We start from the raw sequence: 14,960 nt of genomic DNA, 5'->3' as shown, positions 1-14,960 counted from the left end.
ACTCCGTGTCGGGTGCACACCGTCATTTCGTCCCGCTGATCAGAAGGGATGCCGGTCAGCCTCATAGAGGGGTGGAGTAGCGGGGGTCCATTGCTGCTTGTCATCCCACAGTTAGATTTGTTCAGACCGCCCACCTCGAGACCGATGTCAAGCTGCAGGGGAGTCCGCCATTTTGTTCCCCACACTCGCTCCGTCTTCCCCGCCACTTCAAGACCGCCGAATACACAGTGTTAGCTCCCGTGGAGAGTTGATGGTTGGCCAAAGCGTGCCGCCACTCTTCATCTTTCGTCTGAGCTGGATTTAGCTGTTGAAACTCAGTCTTCACCGGTGCATGATAGATGGTAGCGTGGCACTGCCGGGAGCTCTCACAGAGCCGATCCGACTGCCATGGCTCCAAGCCACGCCCCCTCGAGCGGCATCATTTTTAAATGTGAATTCCCTTTTTCCATGGAACTTTGGGCTAGCAGCAAAACAACGCTGCTTTTTCACTCTATTTCCTTTGAATATGTAAGAACACACTGGCACACTCCCTCAGTGTGCACCCTTGTCCCCCTGCCCAATGTGTGCTTGGCAAGACGGTGCAGCAATCTTTTTGTTGCTGCAAAACGCAGTTTTGGTGCAATGGTGCGCACAGGAGCCAGCACAGCTATTTTGCTGTTTCTGCTGAAAGGCAGCTTTGCTATGGATGGGAGGAATTCTGTTCAGTGGGTCAATGTAGCCCAGAGATTCCCCCCCAACTCCTTGTTGAGGTACAGTAGGGCAAAGTGGGCTTCATCATTTAGGAGTCCTTCTTCCATTCGAGAGCGTTATGCCACGATCCTCTCACTGTCTCTCGTTGGAGCGTGGAACGACACCCACAGCTTTCTCATGGATCTTTCTTTCTGTTGTTGAGCGACACCCCCAGATTTTCTTCTATTTCTCCCTTCCCGGTCGCCGGGGAGGTCCTCTTTGGTCTTTGAATAGGCACAGCCAGTACAAATCTATTACATAAATAAGAACTGGTTACTTCATTTTCCTACAAACTGTCTTCCAATAGGGTTGACAGCGGTGGGACACGCATGCATTCAATAATGACAATTGATAGTGAAGACAAATACTCCCTGTTACATAATTATACTTATAAATCTATCTTTCCCTTCTGATTCTTCTTTTTCTTATTCTCATGCTTCAGATGTCTACTCTATTTGATTCTCTCTTGGCTCCTCAATTTGCTGCAAAGTGTGCCTATGATGACAACTCTTTAGCTAATTAATATGGACCCATTTCTCTTCTGTCAATTCTCCTTTGGGGATGCAGATTCTTTAGGCGACAGGTGAAATTTTATCTACAATTTCAAAAGGACCCCGCCAGCTTGGCAACTATTTACGCTCTTTGGTCTGGTTCCTTTGGAAATTGTACAAGTACACTCTGTCTCCTAACTGGTATTCCTTTTTGGTTGTTTTTAAATCATATTGAGTCTTCAGACCCTCTGCAGATCTTTCCAGATTCCGCTGAGCGTACGCAAAAGTATGTTGAAGGTGTTTTCTTAGATTCTCAACATACTCATGAGTTGTGGAGGCGTTTATCAGTGACTGCTCTTGTGTTCTATAGAACAGATGCTGAGGTAGCACCATCCTTCGTCCAGTCATCAGCTCAAATGGAGACATCTTGGTTGCAGAAGAAGGTGTAGATCTGATGGCCATCAGGACAAGCAGTAATCGGATGTCCCAACTTGGCCCAGAGTCTGTCACAAACTTTTTTAGAATGCTCACAATGGTTTTATTGTACCTCTCAACTCCACCACTAGAGGACTGGAGGTATGCAATGTGAAGTTTCCTTTTTACCCCAAGTATCTCCCACATCTTTGTCATCACTTCGCTGGTGAAGTGACTCCCCCGGTCTGACTCAATTATTTGGGGTAGGCCAAAATGCGAGAAGATGTGATTGATCATCACGGCAGCTGCTGTATCTGCCTTGCAATTTGGGGCCGGTAGAGATTCCACCCATTTGGTAAACAAACATGTTACGGTTAACATGTACTTGTTCCCCCTAGAGGAGCGAATCACAGGCCCGATGAAATCTACTTGTAAATCTGACCAAGGCAGTTTCATCCCCCTCTTCTGGAGGGGAGCACGGTGTGTGAGTGATGTTGGCTGAAATTGTGCACACACAAGACACGCCTTCAAGTATTGGTCGAGGTCCTGCCCCATGTGTGGCCAGTATGCAACCTCTCTTAAGATTTCTAAAGTAGTGTGAAACCCCTGATGACCGGCTGTGGTCGCATCATGGGCGTGACTTAGCATCAGGCTTCGGAATGAGGTAGGGACCACCCACTGGTCACAGCCAGATATGGATCTCCTCACCAACAAACCGTCTTGGATTCTGAACATTTTTGGACATTTCATCAACACCCTGAGGTCCTCTTTTCCAATATAATCGGTATCTGTCAGGGGTAAGTTCTCAGGGCCCTCAATGTGTTGATACAATTTACCAATAAACGGATCCCCTTTTTGTGCCATGATTAAATCAGCATCTGGGGACTCCTTAATCCACTGGGCAGTTGAGAGTTCATTGTGAGCATTTGTCTGCGACCTAATCATAGCAGTGACCTGGATTTCCCCCAGCAGGGACTCAATTTCAAGGAGATCCCCCTGGAATGCTTTGGTTTTGGCCAACTGATCAGCTAGGTTGTTTCCAGTTATGTCTGGCCCCTCTATTCTGGAATGACCCTTGATCTTCTTCCAATAGATGGTCAGCCCACTAGAGGTGACCAGATCATCTATATTTTGGATTAGCTTGCCATGTTTCAGCGGTTTGTGATTAGCACACAGCATGTGTCTGGTTTTCCAAGTAACCAGGTGCTCCACAAATCTGTTCCGGACATAATCTATCTGAATTGGTGATTATGACCAGTTTGTGGAGTTGGTGTTGGATGTCAGTGAGGATGGCCTGATGAACTGCCATCAACTCTGCCACCTGATTCTGGAATTACTCACATTTCCAGCCCGGATTCTGTCACTTTGTAGGTATTGCAGAGGCTTGTGTGGAGTCTCCACTATGATGTGTCTCCACTATGATGTGTTCCCCCTGGATAAACGGGCGGTATTTATTCAATGCCCACACCGTTGCCAGGAGTGCCTTCTCACAATCGTTGAATTTTTCCTCCACAGAGGATAAAGTCTTGCTTGCATAAGAGATGACTTTATTGACCATGTCATGCTTTTGATATAATACCGCTGTTAAGCATGTATTTGAGAACCTTGTCCCCAAGAAGAGCTCCTTGTTTCGGGCAGGGTAAGCTAGAAAAGGCACTTGTGAGAGGCTTCTTTTGAGCTGCTTTACTGCCTCGGCTTGTTCTGGAGCCCACTCCCACTTGACCCCACTCAACAGACGGATCAGTGGTCTTGTGATCTCTGCGTAATCTTCAATGAACCTCCTACTGTAATTAGTCAGTCCAAGGAGGCCTCTTAGCTCCCGCAGAGTTGTGGGGTCTTTAAGTTTTAGGAGTGCTTCCACTTTCTCATCCTGGGGACAGAGACACTCAGGATTTATCCCATGCCCCAAGAAGTTGACACGTGTCCTGCACCATTTTGCCTTTTAGAAGGATAGTTTTGCTCTGGCAACCCTCAACTATGTCAGAACATAACGGATTTCCGCTACGTGTTCCTCTACAGTTGAGCTTTTTATCAGGACATCATCCACATAGGCCAGGTTACCCCTTTCACCCAAGTCAGGCATGGCCTTATGTAAGAAGATGTTGAATTTGTTGCCAGAGTTGATGTAGCTGAAGGGAGTCCGGGTCCAGGTGTACTGCTGCCCCCCAGAGGTAAAGACCAGCTTGTATTGGTCCTCCCTACTGACAGGGATGGTCCAGTACCCATTGGTCAGGTCAATGGCAGTGTATACCTTTGACCCCTGGATGTGGGCCAGCCCCTGATCAATGTAGGGGAGAGGCCTTCGGGACATATGGACCCGTTTATTCAGCTCCCTCAGGTCAGCACAGAGTCTCCAATGGCTGTTCGGTTTTAAAATCCCCAGTACCGGATTATTAAAGGTGCTGTGGACTGGACGAATTATCCCACAGAACTCAAGGTTTTTGATGATTTCTGTCAGGGACTCCATGGATGCGAGAGGCAAGCGGTATTGCTTCACAAACACTGGAGTCATCCCAGGGTCCGTGGGAATTGTTCTTGTATGGATTTCGGTGCAACCACAGTCATACAAGTCCACCGCAAAGAGATCTTGAAAATCTAAGAACACTTGTTTCAACTTTTGCTTTTGCTCCGGAGTCTCACAGGCATCAGCTAGGTTTACCCACTCTTCAACCATTTTCCTGAATCCTGAAAAGACTTCTGGTTTTGCTATCTCAGCGACCGCCTCCAGCTGGGTGGAGAGGTCCCTGGTTAGAGTATTGACCTGGACAGAGGGTTTCAGGTAGGAGAGGCAGTCATTTCTGACCTGAAATATCACCTCATCCTGCCTGATGTCACAGGTCACTTCTTCCTCACCGTGAAGGCAGGAAGAGTACACCAGGAAATTCCCCCCTTGCCGGGTGATGATCATGTCTGGTAGTATGTCATTGTCACTGTCCAACCAGTCATTGGGGATTGGTCCTATCAGTTCATTAACTAGATCCATGGAAAAATGTCGGTCATCAACCACCATTCCAATAATGGTGCCTGCGTCCAGAGTGATACTCCTAAGGTCGCTGTTATCCAACAATATTGGAATGGTGTTGTGTTCTACATTGACTAATGGTGTTGGGTTTAACCCCAACCCCTGCTGTTGGAGATGGGCATTGAGGTGTACATATGCGTCAGGATCTTGCAGTTTCTGTCCTCTTTTAATTTTTAATTCAAGTGGGAATAGTCGTGTCCGTCCTGGGATGGTGAAGTCCTCTCAAATTTGAACTTCAACTGCATACGGCAGCAATTGGGCTGACCGAAATGCTTTTTCTGAATCATCAAAGTCCATGGGACTTCCCCCTAGTCAGGACCAGGCTTTGTAGTTGATTAGGTCCAAATTAATGGCAAACCGATTGAGAATGTCACTGCCTAAATAGAATACAGCAGGGACATCTCGCACAACCCACAATTGGGTTGTATGCTTTAGTTACCAATCGAAATTTTGAGCATACACCTGCTATGCAGGATGTTTGGAATTGGGAGTTTCAGGCACATTTACCACTTATCGATCAATTTAAATGGGGGAATGGCTGGAACTTTTGGGAGTTTTCCGAACATCGCTTTGCTGATGAAGCTCTTACCATTGTTCACGCACACTCGGGCGAGAACAGACTCCCTCCCCGCATTTAACTGAATAGGGATGAACAACTGTTCTCTGATTTTCTGAATGTCAGCTAAACTTTGAGGTGGTTTCTCATCACTTTTGACTGTAGAATTGGGGTTTTCAGATTGTGAATCAGTATAAAACTTCAAAGTATTTCCTTCCAGTGTGGAATGCCACTTGAAACTGGAAAAACTGGAAAGAACGTTGATTTTCAGGAATGGAGAGGAGTTCCCATCACCCATTTGTTGTACTACAGCAATTACTGTCATGTCAGGTATTTCATTGTTCTGGAAATGAAACTCAATATGATCAGGTTTTTGGTCAACCATGTGGCATGTGCCACTTAAATTAACATGGTTGACAATCTGTTTCAATTTTATTGGCCTGTTAGTCTGAGTCCCGAGGACCTCATTCACACAGTCTATTAGGGGGGACAGCCTGCGCAGGATGTCATCCCCTAGCAGATAGCGTGTGCCCTCTGGAGTCACGACTATGACACGGTGTTTCACTTTGTGTCACCCAATATTTATTTCCAAATCCGCAGCCCCCTCGGCAGGAATTTCATTGCCATCGAAGTTCTGGAGTTGTCCAGGAAGAGGGGTGAGAGGGATCTGATATCTCTCCCCCCTTCCGGAATTTAGTTGCTCAAAGGCCCTTTTCGACAGAAGAGTGGCTTGGGATCCAGTGTCCACCAGCGCTGCAAATGCACATTGCCCTTACACTTGGACCGGGGCATAAAATCTACCCTCCTTCTCCTCAAGGGCGCAAAGATAATGTGCATTTTGGGCAAGCTGTGTGGTCAATTTGCTTATTTTTGACTCCGACACAGGGGTAGTTTGGGCATAATTCTGTGTTGGAGTTTGGGGATCTGAAAGAAAAATGTTACATTCTGATATTTGTGGAGTTTCGGGCTTAACTTTTTCCTAATTTGGGCTGCTCCCCCTTTTTGGAGGCAGTCAACAGAAACGATTTGGAAAGTTTGGGAATCCTCTTTTAATATTCAACTTTCTTGATGCTCATTCTGGGGTTCATAGATGGGTGATTCAGAATCAGTCCCCACATCCACCCAGTCTTCATTTAGATCTCTTGGGGAGCATTTTTCTTTGGGAGGAGTTCCCCCGTCGGTGAAGGAGAAGATATTTTCCCCAGAATCCTCTAAGGATTCTTCCCCTTCAAACTGGAGGACACTAACCTCCTCCACAAAATGGGCCTTTTCGCTGTCTTTATTTCTCCTACCTACCCTCTGTTCCCTGGGTTGCAGATTTTCGGGGGCAGGAGATTTTTGCTCTGGTTCCTGGGTGTCCAGGGGCTTTTCACGAGTGAGGAGGGAAGCTTCCTCTAGGGCTGTACACCTCCCTTGCCCCCGTGCCTCCTTCTCTGGAAACAGTGAGTTGTCAGGGTTCTCTCTCTGTCATTGTTCTGGGGTGCCAGACCCTGGGTTTGTGGGGTTCTGAGCCGCCATGTTCATCTGAGGGTTCTGTTGAGACCTCAATATGCGACCCAGATCCTGAGTAAGGTTTTGGACCTGGTGCTCCAGTTGCATACATGCCAACCCTCCCGATTTAGGCGGGAGACTCCCGTTTTTACAGTGAAAAATATTGCTATTTTTCACATTCTCCCGTCTAAAATAATTATTTTCCCAATGCGTTCCTATGGGAAAATTGTTGTCTCCCTATTTCTTTTACGAAATCTCCCTCCCAGGTTCATCGGAATGTTGGCATGTATGCAGTTGGGACACCCGTTCCGGCTGGTACGGGGGTCTCTGTACAACTCTGTGTAACTATCCCTTCTCCCGTAGTACCCTGGATATTGTGAATTTTGGTAACCCTCCACCCTTGGCCTCCCCTCTCCCGGATTGGGTTGTCTGGTTTCCAGAAAGTGGGAAAAGAAAGGAGGGTTGTCCTGCAGGTTGGGGTTTTGTGAGTATCGGGGGAAGAAACTTAACCCAGCATTTGAGGGATTACTGCCATCCTGGAGGAAGTTAGGAGGGAAGTTTCCTGGGGTAGTACTTACCTGATTGGACCACCCCCCTTGGGCTGGAGTAGTCCATACATACTCCAGGATTGGTCAGTTGTCCTTGTATCTGGGACTTACATAATCAGGGGAGTTACGGGTCCCATTGGCGGGATTACCTCCCAGACCGCCACCTGTTTGTGATTGGCCTGAAGGCCTTCTGGGCCACTGGTTTTGCTGGTTTGGTGTTGGTGCATTTTAAGGTTCCCCCATCTCTAAGTCTAAAATGGGAGCAACCTTCACCTCTGCTATTTTAGCAGCAGCACGGGTGTTGGCTGGCTTGGGGTTTTTGGTCTGATTTTTTTTTTCTGCAGGTTTACTTCATAAATGTGGGTCGCCTGCTTTATGACCCAATCCAGAGATCTTTTATCGTGGAAGTCCCTCACTAGCTGGGTCATAATATACTTTGGGAGCGCATGAAAGAAGGTAGTTATAAACTCCCTGATATCCGTGCGCACCCTCCTTGTAGTTTGTGCAAAGGCGCGTTTTAGCCTGGGGCCTGGTCTTCCCCGCACTGCAGATTGTAGGTCACTTTGCGAGCCTCTAGGGGGTTTCTGTGGGCAGAAAAGTGTTTCAAGATGGCCGCCCTGTAGGTGGACCATCTTGAGTGGTTCTGATCCTCCAGTCCAACAAAGAAGCTGGAGTACTCTGGAGAGAAAGTCCATTTAACATACTCTATGCAGTTCTGGTTGTCTTTCAGGTGGAAAGTGTCCATCATCTGCTCATAGAGTTCCAAGTGTTCCCAGACAGAATATTTTGTGTTTTTGTGGCATGGGGTTATGAAACTCCTAATGGCCTTAATCTGCCTAATGGGGTCTTTTGTCATAGCTCTCTTGAGTTTATTTGCCTTCTTAGGCTTAGTCACCCGAGTCCACTCGCCCTCAGACTCAGAGGCGCAGCTACTTGAGGTCCCCTCATGATCATCTAGGCGCTCCCTGATTCTGTGAGCTTGAGAGGGGCTCGCAGAATGATGGAGCCTAGTTTCTTCACTCCTGTGGTGCACAGGAGAGTAGTCTTCTGACTCCTCCCTGCTCCCTGGGTTGGCAGAGTATCCCCCTACTGCCCTGATTGGGTGGTGGTCTTCAGGATGCTCTCATGTGGCCTCTTTTCCTGTTGTTCTTTTGCAAATTGAACCAACTGTTCCCTTTTTAGGTAGTGCTCCTGCAGGTCTGATTCTCTGACTCTCTCCTCGTAGGAGGTTTCCTGGTCAGAGACATCAGCCTTTATATTTTTGTACCTGCATAGGGACGCCCTTCTATCCATTTCTGGGGGGCGCTGACCTGTCAGTTCCATCATGCTTGGCCTATTAAATTCTGATGGCCTCATGGTTTCCGGCTCATGTGAACTGGCAGGCATGAAGTCAGCAGTGCACAAAGTGTTAAATGGGTTTGAGTCCCTTAGTACAGAGGTCCTTACCCTATGATCAGGGATTGCCCCATCCCTCTCTACCTGTTCAGGGTGCCTCCAGTTTGGAATGGATGTAGGATACTCCCTCTGCAACCTCGCTAGTTTTTCTTTCTCAGCCCCTATATCTTGATAATATGCAAAGATCTGAACCTTTTGTTCGGCTATCAGGGTTTTACTTGCCTCTATGACCCGCTCTTGCGCTGCTACTTGTTTATGGAGCCCATCATTCTTTTCACAGAGGGCCTTTTTATCTCCTTGTGCTGCCTGTATAGGTTGAGCACCCTGAGCCAATTTTTGTTGCAGGAGACTCACCTCCCGAGTTTGTGCATTTTCTGTTTGGAGTTCATTTCGTTTCTGCAGGCCTAACTCACTTCCCTGTAACTCTGTTTTTAAATTGCTTACTTCCTGGCATAGGGCATCTTTCTCCTGATTTAGGGTGCCTTTCTGTTCAACTAGATCATCCCTTTGTTTCTTGATGGTATTTAATTTCTGGCGTTCTTGATCAAATTCTGCTTGATAGTGGAGGTCTCCCATAATTAATTTATTATTTTCCTCTTTCAATTTCTCTATCTAATCTTGCAGCATGGTGATTTGTCCAGAGCAGACCCTGTTATAGGTAAATTGTTGAGTCAGCTTCTGTTTACTCTCTTTTAGAGAGTCAACCTTTTCCTGACGTTCTATTTTTACTGCTTCTAGTTGGGCCTCTGTCTACATTATTCCGCTGTTGGAGAGCCAAGTCCTCTTTTAATTTCATGCTGTTATTTCCAGATTCTACCTCCAAATCTTGGCTCTTTTGTAATTTTTGTTCTGCTAATTGTAGTTCTGTCTGGATTTTATTTAATAGTTCAGATTGATTCTGCGGTAGAGTTTCGTTTTCCTCACGCTTTTTCCGCATCACTCCCATGTGGAGATACATGTAGGCCGCGATTCTAAAAATTTTGATTTGCTCCTCTTTAATTTTTGGGGTCATATATAATTCACTCAACGCTTGATGTAATAGGCCACCGTCCTGCCATATATCCATGTCTATGGCGGTGACCTGTTGCGTTGTTTCTTCTAGCCAGACTTTTTCATCTTGTTCTGGCCATTCACCTCTGACAAATAGCTTGAGCAGAAGGTGCTCCCTAGCCATATTGATCTCTACTACGGTCATTTTGGACATGTTCTTTCTTTATTAATTTATTTATTTGTGGAAGGGTAACATGTATTCTGTTGCTTTCAGTCTATTTTGGGGTTGGTTTAGCTTTAATTTTCTAGACACAGGCCTGGTACTTAGAGCATTTGCTTTGGGGAGACGCTTGTACAGTGTAACCCAGAATTCCAACTACACAAAGTATCACTACCTTGCAGGTTAGTCTGCTTTGTTAGACTGTCACGGGTGGCACCCAAAACCCAATCCCGGCGACGAGCCCCCAAATTTGTTAAGGATTTCAATCTGGCGACACACACCTTGGTCTCGGCTTAGAATGTAGCGCAGGGCTAAAATGCCTTCCTCCTTATTTTATGCAGATTCAATTTGAGATGGTACACAACTAGTATCACACCCCCTTTTTCAAATACCCCGGGTCACAATGGACCATGAACCAGGCTTGTTGATGAAATCCAATATTTATTTATTTATTTTAAAATTCAAAAGAAATCATACAATTTTTAATATGGGGCAGCAATCACCAATGGGGTGATAATTACAATGACAATTAAATGAATGCACTGGGTTAACCTTCTCCTAGAACATATACACAGCACATTTGTATAGGATCACTTTTTGATTTAGGAAAGATAGCACCCAAGATAAGATTTCCCCCTGCGATGTTCCCTCAACCCACAGATAATCAAATTCTGAGTGGATAGAAAGAAGCAGCAGGAAATCAGGAATAATAGGCAGAAGACAGAACAAAAATCCGACCTTCCCTCACAGAAAAAGAGGACTTTAAACCCTTAGCAAAGGCCTAAAATAACACTTGAAATTTACAAATAATGAATTAATGTGTGGTTAAATTATAATATACATATGTTTTATCACAATAGCATGTAGGTTATATCCCTGGCAATCACAAGGCAATGTATCAGCAAAAGGCAGACAAATCAAAAATTAATGGAAAGTTTAGAGCATGCTGCAGCCAAAATACTCTGATTTGCGGTTTTTGGGCTGGGGGATAGATATATATCGCAGGGACAATATAGAGGTGAAAGTAGGTCTCTAGCTATGAAACTGGATGCGACATGCGAGATATAGGGTCGATTTGGGTAAAATGAAGCCGTGAAATAGGAAAGGAAATCAGTTGTGATAAGAACGGTTTTACTTTAGACTAGAGTACTCAGACTAGACCACCAAAGAAGGACACAGTAACATCCAAGGTTAATTTGCAAGTTCAACCCTGTCACCCCTGCACCCAACCCTGGCGGAAACCAGTCTGATCACTCGAAATATGACTAATGGTTTAGGATTACACAAGACAAAATAGAAAAGAGATGGCTCTAGCACTTCAAAATTAAGGACAGTATACGAGGATAATTCTAACAGTTTCAACAAGTTATCGGGGTAAAATAGGATTGCTTAGGTAGTGGGATAGAGACAAAGGCAAGACAAGGTAGGCTATGTATTTCTATGGGGTAGGGATTATACTCACAGTCCACTTTTGAGTTTTGGGATTTGTGGACAGTCAACAGGGTCTGGTCACCACACGGCTGGTACACCTGGCAAAAGACAGCTGGGCAAAAGACAGCTGGTCACCGGGTAGCGAATAGCTGGGTAATTCAGGTCACTGGACGGTAATTCTCCTGGCAAAGGAGAGCTGAATGGCAGGATTGCATTGGGCATGCAGGTAATGGGCAGCAATCCAGGCTGGTTCAGGATGCTTCCGAAACGAATACCACAGGTTTCCCCTTTGGTTATTTAAGGTTTTAGTGGAATTTCAGAATTGAGGCCTTGCTGGATGGGTCAGCAATGCTTAGACCTTGTAGTTGGGATCAGCAAGATGAATGGAGCAGATCAGGAACGCAGCGCAGTAACTTCAGGAAGAGTGGGTGTGTGGAGTCTTGTCAGAGACTCTTATTTATAATGCATAGTGACATCATCAAAGTATATAGCTGGCAGGCTTAACTAAACCCACCTCTAACCGACTGGATTGGTCAGGGGTGCTAGTCCCCGCCTCACTCTCAACTGGTTGGATTTCAAGGCAGAATGTCAGATTTATGATGTGAGTTTTACAATGTTCAAAAATCTCCCACAGTTACTTTAGCTAAAGTCTGCTTTTTCCACAAATGGTACGTTTATACAGTTGAAGTCTCTTAGCAACTTACATAAACAGGTTACATATTTTATGCAGACCATTCCACTCCAACTCTGAACTCTGTGAGACATTGTTTTGCCCTTCTAATACTTTTTGGTAATTTTGAGCATGAAAGATTCGGCCTAAAATTCGGTAACTTTATACTTGTGTGTAAGGGATGTAAGTATTAAAATTCGTAATGGCATCATGGATACTTTCTTTATAATCCCCAATTCTTTGCCATTTCTGTCCCCAAGGTGTCAGTGTATTCTACAATGTCTCAAATTATAAACCACAAACTCACTTTTAAACTGCAAGGTTTTCACATGTTTACACAGTCCTGCTGCAGAGATAAAAGTCTTTACATTTTTATTAATAAATAGTCTTTTGAAACAAATATCAGTATTGTTCTCCATGTATGGGCATGCCTTTCCAAGGCTACACCCTCACCCCAGGTTGTCACAGAGATTTCCTTTGAAGCTTCATGTAGAAATCAGGAGTAAGTGTGACTTTTTTTTCACATGTCCTTGTCCTGGAAGTTCCATTGTCAGAGGGCTCAGCCCAGACCAGATTCTGTCCAACCTAGTAATTATCACAGAGGTGTTAGTATCTATTGAGAGAGGCCCCTTTTGTTTCAGTCATCCTCTCAACAGAAACCTGAACGTTTATGGTGCTTCCTTTTCTTTGGGGGAAGCCTTAGCTCTGCCAACTGGAATAACCTGTTTTTGGGAGCTTACAAATCCGGCCAAGGCAGTTTAATACCTTTATTTTCTTTTATTTGGTCCAGAATAAAAAAAAAACCTGTTGAATAAACAGCCCATATGTGTTTCCCAGCAGCCAGCCCCTTCACATTGCTAGGCACAGACAAGCTTGCATTCAACATTTTACTTTTTAAAACAGGCATTTTTTCTTCTTTAGTCTGCACAAGCCCATTTTGACACATGATGTGAAAGCTGGAATTTGTTTTTAAATTAATTTTTTTGCATCTGCCTTTCCAATATGGTTCTATAGCTGTAGCCAGCTTGTTTTACACAACAGTCTGTACAAGACAAAGGTCTCCATGAAATTGGTATGTGCACAGAAAGCTATGATTTCCTTTCAAACAGTGATTTTGACGCTTGGTTGCAAAATGTAAGCGCTTTTCCGTACTGCTGAAATAAAGCTTTTGCAGATTTTTCTCAGATTTGGTTTGACAGGGCCTGTCATTCAGAAGTCATGCATGTGTGCTGGAGCGCTATGTGAATGTGGATAAGCATAGTAGGGTCTTATTAATAACATGTGGTGATAAGGAATCAGAGGAAACAAGCATCAGAGCGGCATCATTTTTAAATGTGAATAATTCCCTTTCTCCATGGAACTTTGGGCTGGCAGCCAAACAGCACTGCTTTTTCACTCTATTTCCTTTGTATATGTAAGAACACACTGGCATGCTCCCTCAGTGTGCCCATTTTTCCCCCCTGCCCAATGGGTGCTTGGCAAGACGGTGCAGCCATCTTTTTGTTGCTGCAAAACGCAGTTTTGGTGAAATGGTGCGCAAAGGAGCCAGCACAGCCATTTTGCTGTTTCTTCTGAAAGGCAGCTTTTTTATGGATTTGAGGAATTCTTTTCAGTGGGTCAATGTAGCCCACACCGCTCAGGCTGTATTTGGCTCACACCAGTTCTGATGATGCCAAACGTGGGGTCGATGCCTCTGTGTCAGCTTGTTAATGTTTCACATATTTACCTCTATAGCAATGTGTCACATGGATCGATACTTGCTAGTCACCTTCTTTTCATGCTGCCAAAGAATGCACTCTCTATACAGTTGCACAGCTCATCCCCACAAGTGCAATTCTAAACCATGCTAGTGTATAAATGGAGAGCCATTGGAGCTACAAAGTAGTGTGTAGATCAAAGGTCTTCAAACAGTGGGGTGCGCCCTCCCAAGGGGCGTGGCTGCATCCCAGGGGGGGAGGGGCACGAGAGCCCAGTATGAAATGTAAATATACATATATTTTCTTTTAGATTGGAGGGTATGGGCAGGGGTGGCTCACATGACCACACTGGACCATAAAACTGTCTCAGGCACCAATGAAAAAGGGTCCCACAGTTGCAAATGGAAATTCATTTCTTTAGGCACAGACTGTTTGAATAGTACCCAAGGGGTGGTTTTTTTTTGAATGTAAGCAAATTGTGATACTTAATGATTATTTATTCAGCAACAATGGTCAAAACTACTATCTGCACAGTGAAGTAACACATCAAACTGGCCCACAGTGGTGAAAGAAAGTGTCCCATTTTGACTGGCCTACACCAGCATTTTGCGTTTTTGGTACGGGCATTGCCCTATTGCTCTATAGACCAGTCCGAGCCTAGTGGCTCATCCATAATGGGCGAGGGGGCGTCCACCCAGCTGCTTTTTAAAACAGGGAATGCTCCCGGGCTGGCTGAACTGTCAAAGGAAAACAGTGTTTCCCTTTGACAGTTCCGTTCCCCAGCTGCACATGCTCACTGAGCCATGTAAGGCTGGGGGTGTTTTTCTTTGCCAGCCTTACATAGCTCATTGGAAATGCTGGCTGGGGCACTGCATGTCTGTATGTGCGAGGGGGAGCTCCAGCGCCTCCTCATACATACGGACAGAGCAACCTGGAGTGGAGCATTTCAGCACCCATGCGCAGGTCCCTGCAGACGGTATGTTTATGTTCATTTATTTTTTATTTAAATATGTGTATGGATGCGTATATGCTTTTGTTATGAGTGAGTGTATTGTGATGGGTGCTCATATGAATGATAGTGTGATTGCTTTGTGTGAAGGTGTGTGTGTGTTTGCTGATTTTGGTGAGTGGGGGGTAGAGGGGGAAAGGAGGGTTGTACAACAAAGGCATTTAAAAAGTTTCTTTGTTGCACAATCCCCCTACCCACCTCCCAAAATCAGCTTAACTTCTGAGGCGCTGTTGAGCCCAGGTGACAGGGATGGTATTTTTTTTTTATCTATCATAGACGTCCAATCAAAAATACCAT

Source organism: Ambystoma mexicanum, chromosome 5p (assembly GCF_040938575.1).
Source record: "Ambystoma mexicanum isolate Mex_15411 chromosome 5p, UKY_AmexF1_1, whole genome shotgun sequence".
Lineage (NCBI taxonomy): Eukaryota > Metazoa > Chordata > Amphibia > Caudata > Ambystomatidae > Ambystoma > Ambystoma mexicanum.
Note: the sequence above shows the minus strand (reverse complement) of the source record.